The sequence below is a fragment of the Miniopterus schreibersii genome, assembly GCF_964146895.1.
Source record: "Miniopterus schreibersii genome assembly, chromosome: 5".
NCBI lineage: Eukaryota > Metazoa > Chordata > Mammalia > Chiroptera > Miniopteridae > Miniopterus > Miniopterus schreibersii.
Window position 1 is genome coordinate 24,151,708 of NC_138106.1, and position 15,851 is coordinate 24,167,558.

Below are 15,851 nucleotides of genomic sequence, written 5' to 3' on the forward strand. Positions count from 1 at the left end.
TGCAATGTAAGAAGAGAGAAATCCTAAGGGAGGAAAAAGGAAAGAAAAGAAAAACTACACATAAAAAAAGACTAACAGAAATAGAAATGCCTTTGAGAGGCCTGTTAGTAGCTTTAATGTAAACTGTGTACTTGAGTGATTATTATGTGTTGACACAAGCTCATTGGTTTCATCAAATGTACCACTCTGGTGATGGATATTGATCATGAGGGAGACTACATATGTGTAGGGGCTGATAGTATATGGGAAGTCTCTGTCCCACTCCTCAACTGTGCTGTGGACTTGAAAAAAATTAAAGTCTTAACTAAAAAACAAACGCAAATGTAAAAAATACAGGAAGGAAGAAGAAATGAAAGTAGAGGAAGGAAGGAAGGAAGGAAGGAAGGAAGGAAGGAAGGAAGGAAGGAGGGAGGGAGGGAGGGAGGGAGGGAGGGAGGGAGGGAGGGAGGGAGGGAGGGAGGGAGGGAGGGAGGGAAGGAGAAAGAAGAAAGGATATCATTTTCTGGAACTACGGAAGAAAGCAAACCCTTGAGGGAGAAAATTCTAAACTCTAATAAGAACTATTAAATAAAAACTAAATAACAGTGATATAGGTGATATTTATAGATAAAAAATCTCAATATTATAAAGATGCTAAGTGTCCCTGTTTCATTTCAAGATTTAAAGCATTCCTATTTAAATTTTAAATCCACATTTTGTGGAAACTTGTAAAGCTGATCCTAAAAATATATGAGAATGAAAAAAATAAAAGCTTCTTATACAGCTAAATTAACTTTTTAAAGTGTGATATGAAGGAAGTAAGAAATAAATGAATTAATGGGGCTAAATAAAGAACCCATGTAAAGGTTTGTTTGCTCACACATCAGGTTTTTGGGCTCTGGTGACTCAAAGACTGGAACTGTCGATATGAATATCTACATTTGGCCACCCCAAGTGGTGTCCTCACAACCTGACATCCTTAAGATAGTAAGATTTTCACATGGTAGCCTGGGGCTCAAGACTCCAACGCCAAGTGCTTGAAAGCACAAGGTATAAGCTACATCTCTTTGATATCCCAGCTTCCGAGGACACAGAGCATCATGTTTGCCACACTGTGTTGGTCAAACAACCACAAGTCCACCCAGGTTCAATGGGAAGAAACACAGCGCACATTTTGATGAAAGACTGGCAAAGTCACACTAAAGAAATTCATACAGGATGGGGGATGTTGAAATCATCACTCATAAGTATAATCAGCCACAATGGATGTGCTAATGAAGTGTTCTAGTACTGGTATCCACATAGCTAAAATAAATAAATATATCCCTGACAAATTAAATATGTAAATGTAAAAGGCAAAACTTTAAACCTTTTATAGTATAATAAAGGGGAATCATTTAAAATCTTCAGAGAGAATAAAATTTCTTTAAAAAGAAAAAAATCTCTAATCATGAAGAAACACATATTGATATATATTTGCTAACCTAAAATTAAGAAAATCTGTTGTTCAAAGATAACATTAAAAGAGTGAAAAGGCATTGCAACAAACTGAAAAAAATATATTTGAAACACATACACTAAAAAGGATTAGTATCCAGATATTTAAAGAAGCCTTAAAAATAAATGAGTTAAATATAAACAACCAATACAAAGTGAACAAAACTTATTAATTAGCAGGTGTTTTATTATAGAGAAAAACCTTAAGATACTTAATTAGTCATTATTTATCTGGAAATGAAAGTCAGAACCTCAATGATACCACCTATTATATCACAACTATAAGTTGGCAGGAACTAAAGTCCATTAGTCAGAAACTTTGGCAGAGATGTGGAGTAATAGGTTCTCTCACACCCTGCTGCTTGAAGGGTAAAATATTACAATCATTTTGGAAAAGAGCTTGGCATTATATAATGCCTTTAATGATAACATATTCCAACAACTCAATTCCGTATGTGTATAATTATAGTAGTTCTTGGACAAATGACCTATGAGTCACATGCAAAAAATATGCAAAGTTGTTTTGCTAATAATAGCCAAAAACTGGAAAGAAACCAAATGTCCAACATGGTACAATAGTAAAGTAAATTTGGGTGTATTCATACTTTATCAAAAGCAGAATCCAGCTAAATGCTTTACCATAGATGGACCTCACAGACATAATATTCAGTGAAACGTTGACAAGGTCAACTTCAATGAGAATGAATTTAGGTGACTCATCAATTTGGACATTAAAATTGATTCAGATGATTACCGGAGACAGACAAATAAACTTATACATCAAAGACTCAAATAAAGTACCATAGAGGTCAGAAAATGAAAAGTAAGGAGGGACCTGGAGAGTATTATGCTAAGTGAAATAAGCAGGTCAGAGAAAACAAGTATCACATGATTTCACTCATACGTAGAATCTAGTGAACAAAATAAACTGTCCAACAAAATAGATCCAGAGACATGGAAGCGTGGAACAGACAGGAATCTCAGAGGGAAAGGGGGTGGGGGTAGGGGGTGGGAAGAGATTAAACTTAGAGCTTATACACATATACGCATAACCCATGGACACAGACAATAGTGTGGTGAAGGCCCGGGGTGGGAGTGGGAGTGGGTGTGGGGTGGGGGGAAAAAGGGGCACATTTGTAATACTTTCAACAATAAAGATAAATTAAAAAAAAGAAAACTAAGGAGTCAGTCGATATGTGGTATAGCAAAAATAAAACAGAGATAAAATTAAAGACAGACTTTGGTTCATGCTGTAAAAATAATCTGGAAATAGTGCTGTTGATTCAGGAGAATAAAAACCTACCTGGCCCCAGGGTAGGAGCAAATGTAAACCTTCAAATTAAGTTGTCAGGAGCTTCACATTACTCTGATTTGCTGCTTGTTTTAGAAATGTAAATGGCCTCCACTTTGATATTCTTCACGTATACTTTTTCCTTCCTTCTTTAAATTTCTATTCAATGTCGTTACATTGGAATTACTATTTTTTCCTGAGGAATGTGATAATGTGGTGAAGTTCCAGTTATTATCGCTTCCCACATTCTAGTTGTCTGGAGCTGAATATAAAGAGATAGTGACAGCTTGCTCTCTGAGGGAATGCTGCATTGATAGAAACTACTCTCTCTGAGAAGCCTGGAATTTTTAGTGCTAAATGGTTTACTTTAGTGTTTGAATATCTATAAAATACCCAGTTTTATGATGTCTCTGTGTGGAATTACCTGAGTAATTTTGTTTTAATTATTGATGTGTTTTTCTTTTCATTTTTGTGTTCTCATGATACCCTTTGCACAGTCAAGAAGGAAAAGATGGAATGAGAAATCCTAGCATCAGGATTGCAGACAAAGAAGGATGCAAAATTTATACATTCATTCAGAAAACATTTAGCAAGTGCCTAATAAGTGCTAGACATTATGGCAGTCTTATGTGTTACAGAACAAAATAAGACTCAGTGTCCAGGCTCCATGAACTTTTATAGACACAAAAGATGAAAAATTACAGTAAAATATGGCAAGTCCCAAAATAGGAATTGTTCAATGTGCTAACTGGAGTATATTAAAGGATTAGGGAGTGTTCATATAGAAAATGAGGACTTGTTATTGCAGTTGATTTCCCAAATAGCCTCTTCATTTTTCTAGAATCCATGAGGCTTTACAGGTTTCACATGTAATTAAAGGCATTTCTAAGAGACTTGCTTTCTCAAAGTGCTCGTGTTTGGGACATGGAAGACAGAGAGTATTGGAGGAATTGGGGAAGAAGCCGTTTCCGATAACATCTGTGTTTTGCACAGAACTGTGCGGTCCCCATTCCCCATCCAGCAAGGACTTGCTGCCCGCTGGCTGTGGCCGTGCAGCGGGCCTGCGGTCTGCAGTGTCCGCTCCCTGGGGCCTGCCGCGGCTGGAGGGCTGACCGGCCTGAGGTCAGTCCACAGGTGGCGGCTGAACGGGGCAGGGGTATTACGATGCAACCGTTTGATGGCTTCTAATTTCCCTGTGATCCTATTTCTCCCCCTTCCTTTCACGCATTTATTTTCAATAAATATTTTATAGTTCACATTTCATCTTGAAATGTGTTTCCGGAGAAACCAAACTGCAGAATCACCGTGTGATGCCAACAGGAGTGAGTGTATTTAGGTGAAAATAACATCAGGATTGAAAACAGATTTGTTTCTCCATAGGTCCAAAACACTTTGTAAAAAGTAACTGAAGTTTCGTGAAACTTATGCTTTTTCACAGGTATAGGTAATGATCAAATGAGATAAATATAAACTGTAAGACAGGGTACAATCTTGATTAATATGAATACAATAATTCATACAGTAAGAGATGTGTGGCAGTTTTTAATTTCCAGTATTTCAAATAATATTTTGCATTATTTTCTATAATGGGTTGTTCAAAATTCTTTCCTTTATTGGGAGAATACTCTATCATATCACAAGTAATTTAGGAACTGAGAAACTAAAAATCAGAGCTCTGGAAATATTCAGAGTTTCTGTGAGATTATTGGATAACAAAACAGGAAAAAGGCTGAAGCCAATATCAGCCTTGCGGAGGGCGCTTGATGTTAACACTAATCCTTTGATGTGATGCCAGGAAAAATAACGAGAGGTTAGCTAGAGCCACAAACGCAGGATTTCTTTCAAATGAATCTGCTATCACAAGGCCCTACTTGAAATGTGAGATCCATTGATGTTGAAGGCTCTGAGAGCAGGTTGGAACTGCTGTTTGAAAATGGCCTCTCCCTAATCTCTCTATTCTCACTTTACTGTTTGAAGTTGGTGGCAGGGATTTGGTTTGAAGGTTGGCTTTTTGGCTTCCAACTATTAGACAAAATATGTCGTATAGGAATTGCTGTATTTGAACCTTCTCTGTGTTTTACAATTCCCTCTCAACTCATAATAAGGTCTATAGATGTCACTCATGTTGACTTTATTTTTTAAATACGATAAAAATGGATTTAAGTAAAAATAATTAATTACATAGTTAAACATCATGTTTCTTAAAAATAAGAAAAATCATTAAGAAATAACCATATAAGTAAAAATAATCTGAGGAAAATATACTTTCCACTTGTGATGTGACAGCTACAGAGGTGACAAGACATCTTATTTTGATACTTTCATCAGAATATTAACTGTATGGACACTGCATCACAGCTTGGATTTCCTCATTCATTTATTTATGTGACCCCTGCCCTCTGTCAGGCATTATTAGACAAATAAGACAAAAATTGTAGTGCTATTGTAGTGCTGACCCTTTTGTAGGGAAGAAAACAGTAAACAATTCCATTAACAATGATAATTAAAGTTCTCATTTGTCAGGAAGCAGCCTGAAAGACGAACAAACCTGAGGTCGAGCGGTGGGAATTAGAGACAAACACAGTTCTGGGATCGGGAGGGCTGCCCTCCAATGAGGTGCAGCCTCAAATGGCTTCACCGCCTTTATTATAGAGTGAGTAGCAAACAACTGGCAAGGAAGGGAGGGTGATACAAGGTAGTTCTTCCCAGGCTGCACAAGCACGCTTTCAGCAAACATCCTGCCTCCTGCATGAGCCCACACCTTGGTAACTATCTTCATTTCGGCTTCTAATGGGAACTTTGGGGGAGGGTTGAGTCCTTGGCCCCAGAGCTTCAGGCTACGTGGACCATGTCCAGGCACGTAGCGGGCTCTCAATATCAAGGGTCATTGTGGGGAGGGTCGAGTCCCTGACTCCAGACCCTCAGGTGGCGTGGACCATGTCCAGACACGTCACCGGCTCCCAACACTCATTATCCGAAAAAATTGTCTAGTGATGGAAGTTCACTAGACTTATTCCATGATCGTTTCACAATACATACACATATCAAGTCATTATCTTGTCCACCTGAAACTAATATACTATGCAAATTATACCACAATAAAATTTAAAAATAGTAAATAAATTATTTTTAAAGTCACTTATGTTATGGAAACAAAGAACAGAATAAGCAACGATGGACACCAAAGAGCAGTTTGCAATTTTAACCAGGCAGTCAGGCGTCTTATGGTCTTCACTACGTTACAAACCACCCCAAAACTGAGTGATTAAATACAATGAACTTAACTTGTTATTTCCAAGTTTCAACTTGTTCTCCGTGGCCGTTTCTCTGCTGGTTTGCCTGGGATCGTTTACACAGTTGCATTTACTGGAGAGCAGGGCGGCTGGTCTGGAAGGGCCGCGTGGCCTTTCCCAGCCGGGGGCCTGCACCGTCCATGGGGAGGCTTGTCCTCCCCGAAGCTGCTCAGCCCCCCGGGCCGGTGCTTTGAACATGTTCATGCAGCCCTGCGGCCGTCAGCACAAGCAAGGGCTGGACTATTTTCATCACACGTAACTTTTCCTTTGCCTCATTCTCTCACACCCAGAGCCTAGGAAACAACTGGCCTGTTTCTGTTTATTGAGATGAAATGCGTCTTAAAAAGAGTTTCATAAAATGTAACAATTCAGTCTTGGAAATAATGGAACAATTCAATCTTGGCGTGTGACTTCTTTCACTGAGACTGGGATGCATCCATATTATTAGGTGCATTTAATAGTTCATTACTTTTTTTTACTCCAATATAGCTTTATTTCTTTCCCCTTCCTTTGTGCTATTATTGCCACATATATTACACCTATGTATTAGTGTCATACATAACAACAATGTAGTTATAATTATTCTTTATACAATCATGTCTTCTAAAGAATTTAAGAGAAATAAAGAGTATACACGGGCATGTATTGTCCTTTATATTTACCCACATAGTTACCATTTCCGCTGCTCAGAATTTTTTCCCTTGGATTTAAGTTACCAAGTCTGTTGTCATTTCTTTTCATCTGAAGGACTTTAGTAGTCCATGTAAGACAAATATGCCAGCAACAAATTCTTATTACTTTTATTGCTGAATAGTATTGCATTGCATTTCCTGATGATGTCACAATTTGTATACTCATTAACTTACTGGTAGATGTTTGGGTTGTTTTCAGCTTTTATCTATTTTATATAAAGCTGTTTAAAACAACTGCACACATGACATTGTGTAAATCCATATATTTGTTTGTCTTGGATAAGTACCTAGAAATTGAATTTTAGGTGTTTGGACTACTAATATAAATTAATGAAACCATTTCTTATGCAGACACATTTTAGATGGTAGAAATTAGGATCCTAACATTGAATGCATAAGTAGAAAATACCACTGTAGTATTAGGTAATTATTGTTAGCTGGTGTGAATCTAGGTGACCCCAAAAATCCATAATAATAAAGGAGACAAAAAAGTCATCTAGTGAAATCTTGATAGAGATGAATTTTTTATAAAGATGATAAGTGCTTTCATTTTTTTAAAGAAATGTGATTATATTCTTATTACAAGGAAACTTTTCATGATTTCTATGGGTATAGCAAAGAAAGTTCTCAGTTGATATTCTGACAGTGATAATAACATCAAAGTTTTGAATACAGGTACAAAATCTATGAACGCTGCAGATAAATCTTTGGTACAAACACTAAAAGTGACACTATATCTAATTTTAATGCACAATATAAATAAATGTTCATGATTTTAAGTGCCCTACATCTGCTGAAACTGAGTCAGTAACTGTTAGTTTTACATTTTCTTAAAAATTATAATAGAATTATACAACACTAATCTGTTTTTTGCAAGTGACCTCACATTTCTCTAGTTCATGTGCTTTCAATATGTCTCTAACCGTTTGTACTTAGATAAGCAAAATGAGTGAGCAAATAATTCAACAAATTTAACTGACACATTTTATTTTTATGATATCTGTATAGCCAGATATCGGGTAATAAAATAGTGGTTGTAATTCCATTATGAGCAACATGAGATTCAATATAACCTGAAAACTATTTTTAATTCTTAAATGAAAAACTTCATCCAAAATATATACAGTGCTTAACACTCAACAATAAGAAAACACAGAACCTAATTAAAAAATGAGCCAAACACTTTAACAGATACCTCACCAAAGAAGATATACAGATGGGAAATAAGTATGTGAAAAGATGCTCCATATGTCATATAAGAAATGCAAATTAAACATCAATGAGATACCACTATTTGCCTATTAGAATGGCCAAAATCCAGAACATTGATGACACTAAATGCTGGAGATCACAAGGAACAACCAGACCTTATTTACTGGTGGGAATGCAAAATGGAGCAACCATGTTGTTAAACTCAACACTTCTTACACAACTAGACACACTCTTCACATACAATCCAACAACTACCCTACTTGGTATTTACCCAAAGGAGTTAGAAACATATGTCCACACAAAAACCTGCACACTAATGTTTATAGCAACTGGTAAAAGTTGGAAGCAACCACGATGCCCTTCAGTAGGTTAATGAATAGATTAACTGTGTTATTTCCAGACAATGCAATATTATTCAGTGCTAAAAAGAAATGAGCTACTGAGTCATGGAAAGACATAGACAAACTTAAATGCATATTACTAAGTACAAGAAGACAGTCTGAAAGGGCTACATGCTGTGCACCTCCAAGTCCAGGCCATTCTGAAATAGGCAGAGCCATGGAACAGTAAAAAGGTCAGTGGTTGCCAGGATTAGAGGGGAGGGTGGGATGATTTGGTGGAGCACAGAGGACTTTTAGGGCAGTGAAACAACCCTGTATAATACTATTGGATACTGTCATTATAAATTTGTCAAAAGCCATATAATGTGCAGCACCAAGACTGAACCCTAATGTAAAGTAGGGGCTTTGGACAATAAAGATAAGTCAGCGTTGGTTCATGAATTGTAACAAATGTGCCGCTCTGGTGGGGAGGTTGAAGGCAGAGGAAGCTATGCATGTGTGGGGCGGGGCATAAGGAAATCTCTGTGCTTTCCTCTACGTTTTGTTGTGAACTTAAAGCTTCTCTAGAAAATAAAGCCTCTTTTAAAAATCCCTCAAATAAAAAATTATATTTTTAAAATGTCACTTTCTAAACTATATTACAAGATAATATGATGTAAACAATTTGCTCATAGTGCTGTGTAAGTTAGTTCTGGTAGAGAAGGACACGTATTAGATATTCATTTATTTCATCTATTACAACTTCTGAAAGAAACCTAACACCAGAGCAGTTACAAAATGTAGTTTCAGCAAATTCCCAGAGCTCAGGCAATAAGCCTTTCAAATATAGTCAGAACAAACCTGAAATAGTTGTTAAGAGGACTCTGGCTAGTCATTGGTCAAAATGACATACTAGTTTTTCTTAGAGTCTGCTAGTTCAGTGTTTAAATGTAAAAAGAGTTTATGGGGAAATGTCTGTTGTTAAGACAGCCTCATAAGGTGTGATGTAACTTTGTCATAGTCAGTAGAAAATAAGAAAACAAAAGAAATAAATTAGCATGTGCAGAATTCTTAAGCGCAACACTTTCTCCTGATTAAATTCCTATGATATACCTCCCCTGTTATCCTAATCTCCATGACACCCACTTCTTTTATTTTTATTCATATATTCATTATTTGTTAATTTACAAATAGCAAAACCTAGTTTGTACAACATATTGCCAATGCTTTTAGGAAGACAGCAGTAGATAAGGAAAACCAAGACTTTCCAAAATAGGGACAAGTATTTCTATAACTGAAACCAGGAAATTGGATGAAAGGTATTGAAATGTCATTAAAAATTTTTTTTAAATAATTTTAAAAGGTATATATGTACCAAGTAAAATAAATATAGATTAGTGAGCATAGGCCCTTACTCATTTTTCAATTTTATTTATAAAATTATTTTTAGTTATCCAGAAATAAGGAAAACAAATAATCTATAATTAGTTTTACAAAACTAATTCACATCAACTTTAAAAGCAAAGGAAAAATTGAAACAAAGTGTTGCAATACTCATGAAATTATCAGGGAAGTAAAGTTAAACAGCAATTTTTTTGATAATTTTTAAAGGCAGTAGGCATGCATTATAAGAATTAAAGATAAAAGCAGCAGAGTTCTTTTAAATATGAATTAATTACGAAATCACACATACACACATAGAGAGAAAACACAGTAATATACAACTTCACAATTTTCCTGGAACTAACACAATATCAAACTCCATTTCAGCTCCAACCCTTTCCTCAGTCTACTCCCCTCACTTCTGGAATCCAATGAGATCCATCTGATTTTCCACAGACCAAAATTGTGAGTGTTAAGTAAACACAAGGAGTAAAAGGAAAGCACACATTCAGCAAAGAGCATGATGAAGACGCAGATACCTGTAGCTGAAAAAAAATCAAATTGAGAAAGTCGAGAAGGAAGTAGCCGATTGCAGCAATTTCGAAACACAAGTAAAAAAAAAAAATGATAGTAATGAAATTAAACTTAGAAAACTTTGAATTTAACCGGTAGAGGTTTGCTGTTGTTGTTTTTCCCATCCTGTGACAAAGTTTTGGCTGAAGAATTGTTTAATTTTAGCCCACTTGTCAATTTTATGGATTCACATGACTAAAAGCTCGTTTTCCCTTTATCCAGGTGCTTCATTGTAATTGAAGAAGGTATCTAGAAGAGCAGGTGACTGATTTATATCACCAAGCTAATTTTGACTAGCAATACTATGTAACTATATTGAGTAACATGAATAATATATAGTATATAAAATATACTATAACAATATATTATAAAAATATATACGTAACAATATATAGTACATAATCATATATATGCATATATATTCAGAGAAAAATGTAATCTGTTGAGTATTTTTGCTGTAAGGAAAGTTTTCTAGAGGAAGCAAATCATAAATGGAGCCCAACCAGTGGGGCTCAGGGGTTGAGCGCTGACCTATGAACCAGGAGGCCACGGTTCTAGTCCAGGGCCAGGCACATGCCCGGGTTTGGGGTTGATGCTCAGGAGGGGCGTGCAGGAGGCAGCCGATCTCTCATCACCGATGTTTCCATCTCTCTTTCCCTCTGCCTTCTTCTCTCTGAAATCAATAAAAACATATTTTTTAAAAAGAAAAAATCATAAATGGAGAAGACTACAGATTGTGCTGATCACCATTAAAAAAGTTATAAACAAAGAAAGTGTAAGGGTCAGGGTGGTCACATCTGACTTAGAAACCAAACAATGGGAGGACTTTTTCCGTAAAGTAATATCTCATGTATGTGGTGATATGAGGGAAGAAATGGATCCAAAAAGAGAAAGCAATAATAAAAGGCAAAAAATGCTTCATAAAAGGAAATGAAGCCAGGAATTCGTGAGTAAATTAAAATATTAAATTTTATAATTGAATGTTAGGGAAAAAACAAATATCAGATCCAGCATTTTTTAAAAACTGGAATGAATTATAAGACTAGAATTCTAAGTGTTATAGAAAATAGAAAGATAATTTTACAGGAATACAGCACCATTACCATGTGGCTTTTTAAAAGGGAAAAAGGGACATTTTATGAGAGCTTACAGAGGTGAATTTTCTTTCTTTTATTTTATTTTTCTTCCATCACCACTTATGTTCATTGCAGCATTATTTACAGTAGCCAAGATCTGCAAGCAGCCCAAGCATCCATCAGTAGACGAGAGGATAGAAACACCATGGTACATTGCACAGTGGAATCCTACTGGAGGGTAAAAAGTAAGAAGATCTTAGCCTGTGGCAGCAGGGTGGACCTGGAGAGCATTATGCTAAGTGAAATAAGCCAGACTGAGGGAGACAGCACCGTACGGTTTCACTCATGTGGGACTGAATAAACAAACCGAACTACCAAGCATAATACAGAGGTGGGTTTATTAAAAATTATCTCTCAGGAAGTTTATAACTGTGATGTTAATACAATTAGTGATGCTGAAGAACTTTTAATTTAAAAAAACGATTAAATTTGAGAGTTAAAGTGCTAGTGATCTGGAGAATCTTTTACTAATGAGTACATAAGTAATCTTTGACTAAACCTTGTTACCTTTATTTGGGGTTAAAACTAATTTAGGGTTTTATTTGACAAAAATATGTGAATGATTAGTATTCAAAAGTTGTACAAGCATGAAATAAATAAATGCTGATTGCTGTTAATTTAATTAAACCCACTTAATGGTAAGTATCAGGTATGCTACAGAGGGGTACCTTACCTCTATTGGAGATAACAGCAGGTTGTCTCAACTGGAAAATTATGTGATTTAAGAGTTAAGGACCTTTTAAATTACTCATTACTATTCTTCTTTGAGCTGATAACTCATATCACATATGACACTATAATAATCACTTACTTCTATGAGTATACTTTTTCTAGGCTTATATCAATTGAAAGTTATTAAAAATTCATGATTGAGGCTTGTTAGATTAGTATCATGAAAACATACTAAAGGTCATTGTCTTTTTTAAGCCTTACGAATGCTTTCTTCTGACAATTTTATAATTATGAAAAGTTAAAATGGCAGGACTACATCACTCAGTAAATATAAAGATCTTTTTCATATGCTATTTTGTATCCAAAATTATGATTGTACTCCAAATGCAATAGTTAACCACAATGACAATTTGTATTTATTTTTTATAAGCAGCCCAATAAAATAAGAGTCATATCATTATGCTTTAGTTTGAAGATTCATACCAAACATTTTATTATTTTTTTCACATTTGATTTATATCACTGTATTTTAAATTTTGTGAATTAAGTAATTGATGAACATAGTAAAAAAAAATTAAGCAAACAGCACAAAAGAGTGTATTGTAAAAAATATATTCTTCATCTCAACTCTGTTTCCCAGGCTCATGATCCCTAGTTACCAGTTTCTATTTTGTTTGTTTGATTATAAAATGTAGCAATCCAAACAAACTCTTTCTCTACCCACCCCCTGTTTTTGGTATGTCATGGGAATTTTTCCATATCAGTCCTTACACATCATTTTTCAAAGGCTAAATAGTATTGCACTATATGTATGTTCCATAATATATGTAACCAGTTCCCTAGGAAAAGATTTTTATAAGTTTAAATTAAAGCAATACTATATTTCAACATATTCAGTGTAGCTTCCATGGAATACACATGATCTTACTGAGAATATTATCAGGTGCTTTTTGTAAATACACTTTTCAAACTACTTTTATTTTCCATAAAGCAAATCATCTAATTCTTCTCTTGACAATTATAGATTCTCCCTCACATACCTGAGCAGTTCAGTTAAAATCACAGCGTAATAGCAGGATCCAAAGAGGTTCTCTCTAGTCTGGTGATTCCCGTAAATGCATTTTGTAACGTTTAGAGAAATCTGAATTAAGCAAAATAACACATGTTTTAATGCTTTCCTGGCTCATGTTTTTCCACTAAAGCAAAACCAGAAAGTGATTGTGTGATTATTTTTTCTGTCCTCTTAAGACTGTTATATAAACAGTACCATTCTAGATGCACAGAAGAGAGGTTAATATAATGCTTTGCATGAAGGCTTAATTCTTATCAAGAACTTGGTAGAAAAATAGTGCTATTTATGAGTGACTATCCTGCACATTTTAAATATTGTAGGAGAGCTAATAAATGTTGAGCTTTCTTTTTATAGGGTTATCTTCTGAGTATAATCAATTTTGATAAAAATAATATCAAAAAGAAACCTAAGAAGAAGAGAGAAAGCAAATGACCCAAATTTCTATTCTCCCAATGCCCCTGGATTGATATTTTTAATCTACGCTTTAACAATTTAAAAAAAAAAAAAAATGATGCAGGGAAATCATTTTCTCCAAGGCCACACTTAGAGCCAAAACAAAGATTTAAATTCAGATCTGTCTCTGCTCTGATATTCAGAAAGACCTTTCAGGTCTTCTATAAAGATCAAAGAGAAATCACAGTGTGATATAGCTAAACTCAGAGAAGCAAAGATTTCCATAGCCTAGGTTCACATTTTAATTTTCTTCTATAAGCTTAAATATTTGAATTTTATTTTATCACAAAGAAATAATAAATCATGAAGTGCATCTCTTTGCTGGAATGCAACTATTGCCAAATTCAAGAGATCATAATGTGTTGTAATTAAACATAAAATAGCATAATTTTATAGAATTAGTCAGAATATAACTACTCTGATGAAAGTACTATTGCTTATCCACCTTCATGCGTGTGTGCATTCTCTGGAGTGCAGTGTTGCTTACGTTTTATCTTTTCTCTTTCTTTCAGGTCCTATCTGTTTTTTAAGCTTCCTGTTATTTTATCTAAAATATATATTAAATTCATTAAAATGTGCCCCTTTATAGTTATGAAGCAGGGTTGTGTTCGCCCCGTGATTCCAATTCGAAACTACAAATGAAAGCCAGGAATATAACATGCCCATGTTCTCAGTATTGTAAATTTTAGTTTTCCCAATACAGTTTACTGTCTTCTACTCTGCCTTATCTAGACCTTCTCTAAATTTTAGTTCCTATAAGACCCTTTACTCAACTAGAGAGTTCAGGTCAAGTTAACACAGTATTTATGTTCCTTTTTCTCTACAGAAATTGTGAAAGGAATCAGATCACATCTGGCCAGTTAGACTTTGAGTTAAGAAATCTGCTTTACCTTTTGCTAATAAACACTATAATGTATTTTGCATAGATAAAAATTGATTGCATGGCATTTCAATTTTGCATCATTAAAATAGCTATATAAGAAACTGAAACTTTAGAGTTTTGCCATATATGCCTCCATGGACTTATACACGGGATGTGCATTTGTGAACTGCCTATAAATATTGAAAATAGGCATGTTTGGTCCTTCACTACCCAAGATAATCCAGGTTTTCAAGCTACTCAGTAAAAGTTTTAAAACTGAATACAAATAATTCTCTTTTAAAAGTAAATCTCTAATGAAAGAGAGCAGATGGATATTTGCATACAATTTTAATAAAAATGAGTTCCAAATTCCTATGACAATATATTCATACAAAAATAAAAATACAAGAAGAAAGATGCATAATTTATCAAAATTAATTGTGTAGATGCTATTTAAAATTTTGCTATTAAATACTCAATGTCCCAATATCTTCTATCTGGCAGTAATTTAATAATATTGCTTAAAAATCACCATGCCATAGAATAAGCTAATCTTAATACTGCAATTCACATAATTTTTTAAATGAGCAGAATAACACTTAAGTTGCCAATAAGTGTACAGTGACTGTTTAAATTTGTAAACTGTCTAAACAGATAAATATACACAAAATCCAACTAAATTTTGTTTATATTTTAAAATTTAAATGGTTAATTGATTATAAGGAAATAAAAAATATTTATAATTAAATTACAAAGTAAGATGAACACAAAATATATTTTAGCTATAAAGCATTAAAAAACTACAAACAAACCAAACAAGAAAACAGTGAATACCCTTAACTCTTATTAAAGAGAATCTCAAATGTGACTTTTCTTAATAATTACTAATAAGAGGTTATTTGCTAGAAACTAAAAAATGCAACCAAAAAAAACAGAGAAAGACATATTTTTTACCTGAAATCCTTACTAATATTGACAAGGGAGCCAAGAAAACTTAATAGGAAAAGAATAATCTCTTCAATAAAGGGTGATGGGAAAACTGGATAATCACATGCAGAAAAATGAAAATGGATTGCCATCTTACACCATGGGCAGAGGAACTGAATAGACATTTTTTCCAAAGAAGATATAAAAATGGCCAATGTGTACATGAAAAGGTGTTCAACATCACTAATCAGGAAAACGCAAATCAAAACCTCAATGATATATCATCTCATACTAATTAGAATGGCTATCACTAAAAGATAAGAGGTAAATATTGGTGAGACTGCAGATAAAAGGAAACCCTCCTGCACTGTTGGTGGGTATGTAAACTGTTACACTTACTGTGGAAAACAATATGGTAGTCCCGCAAAAAATTAAAAATAGAACTACCATATGGTTCAGCAACCCCACTTTTGAGTATACAATATCCAA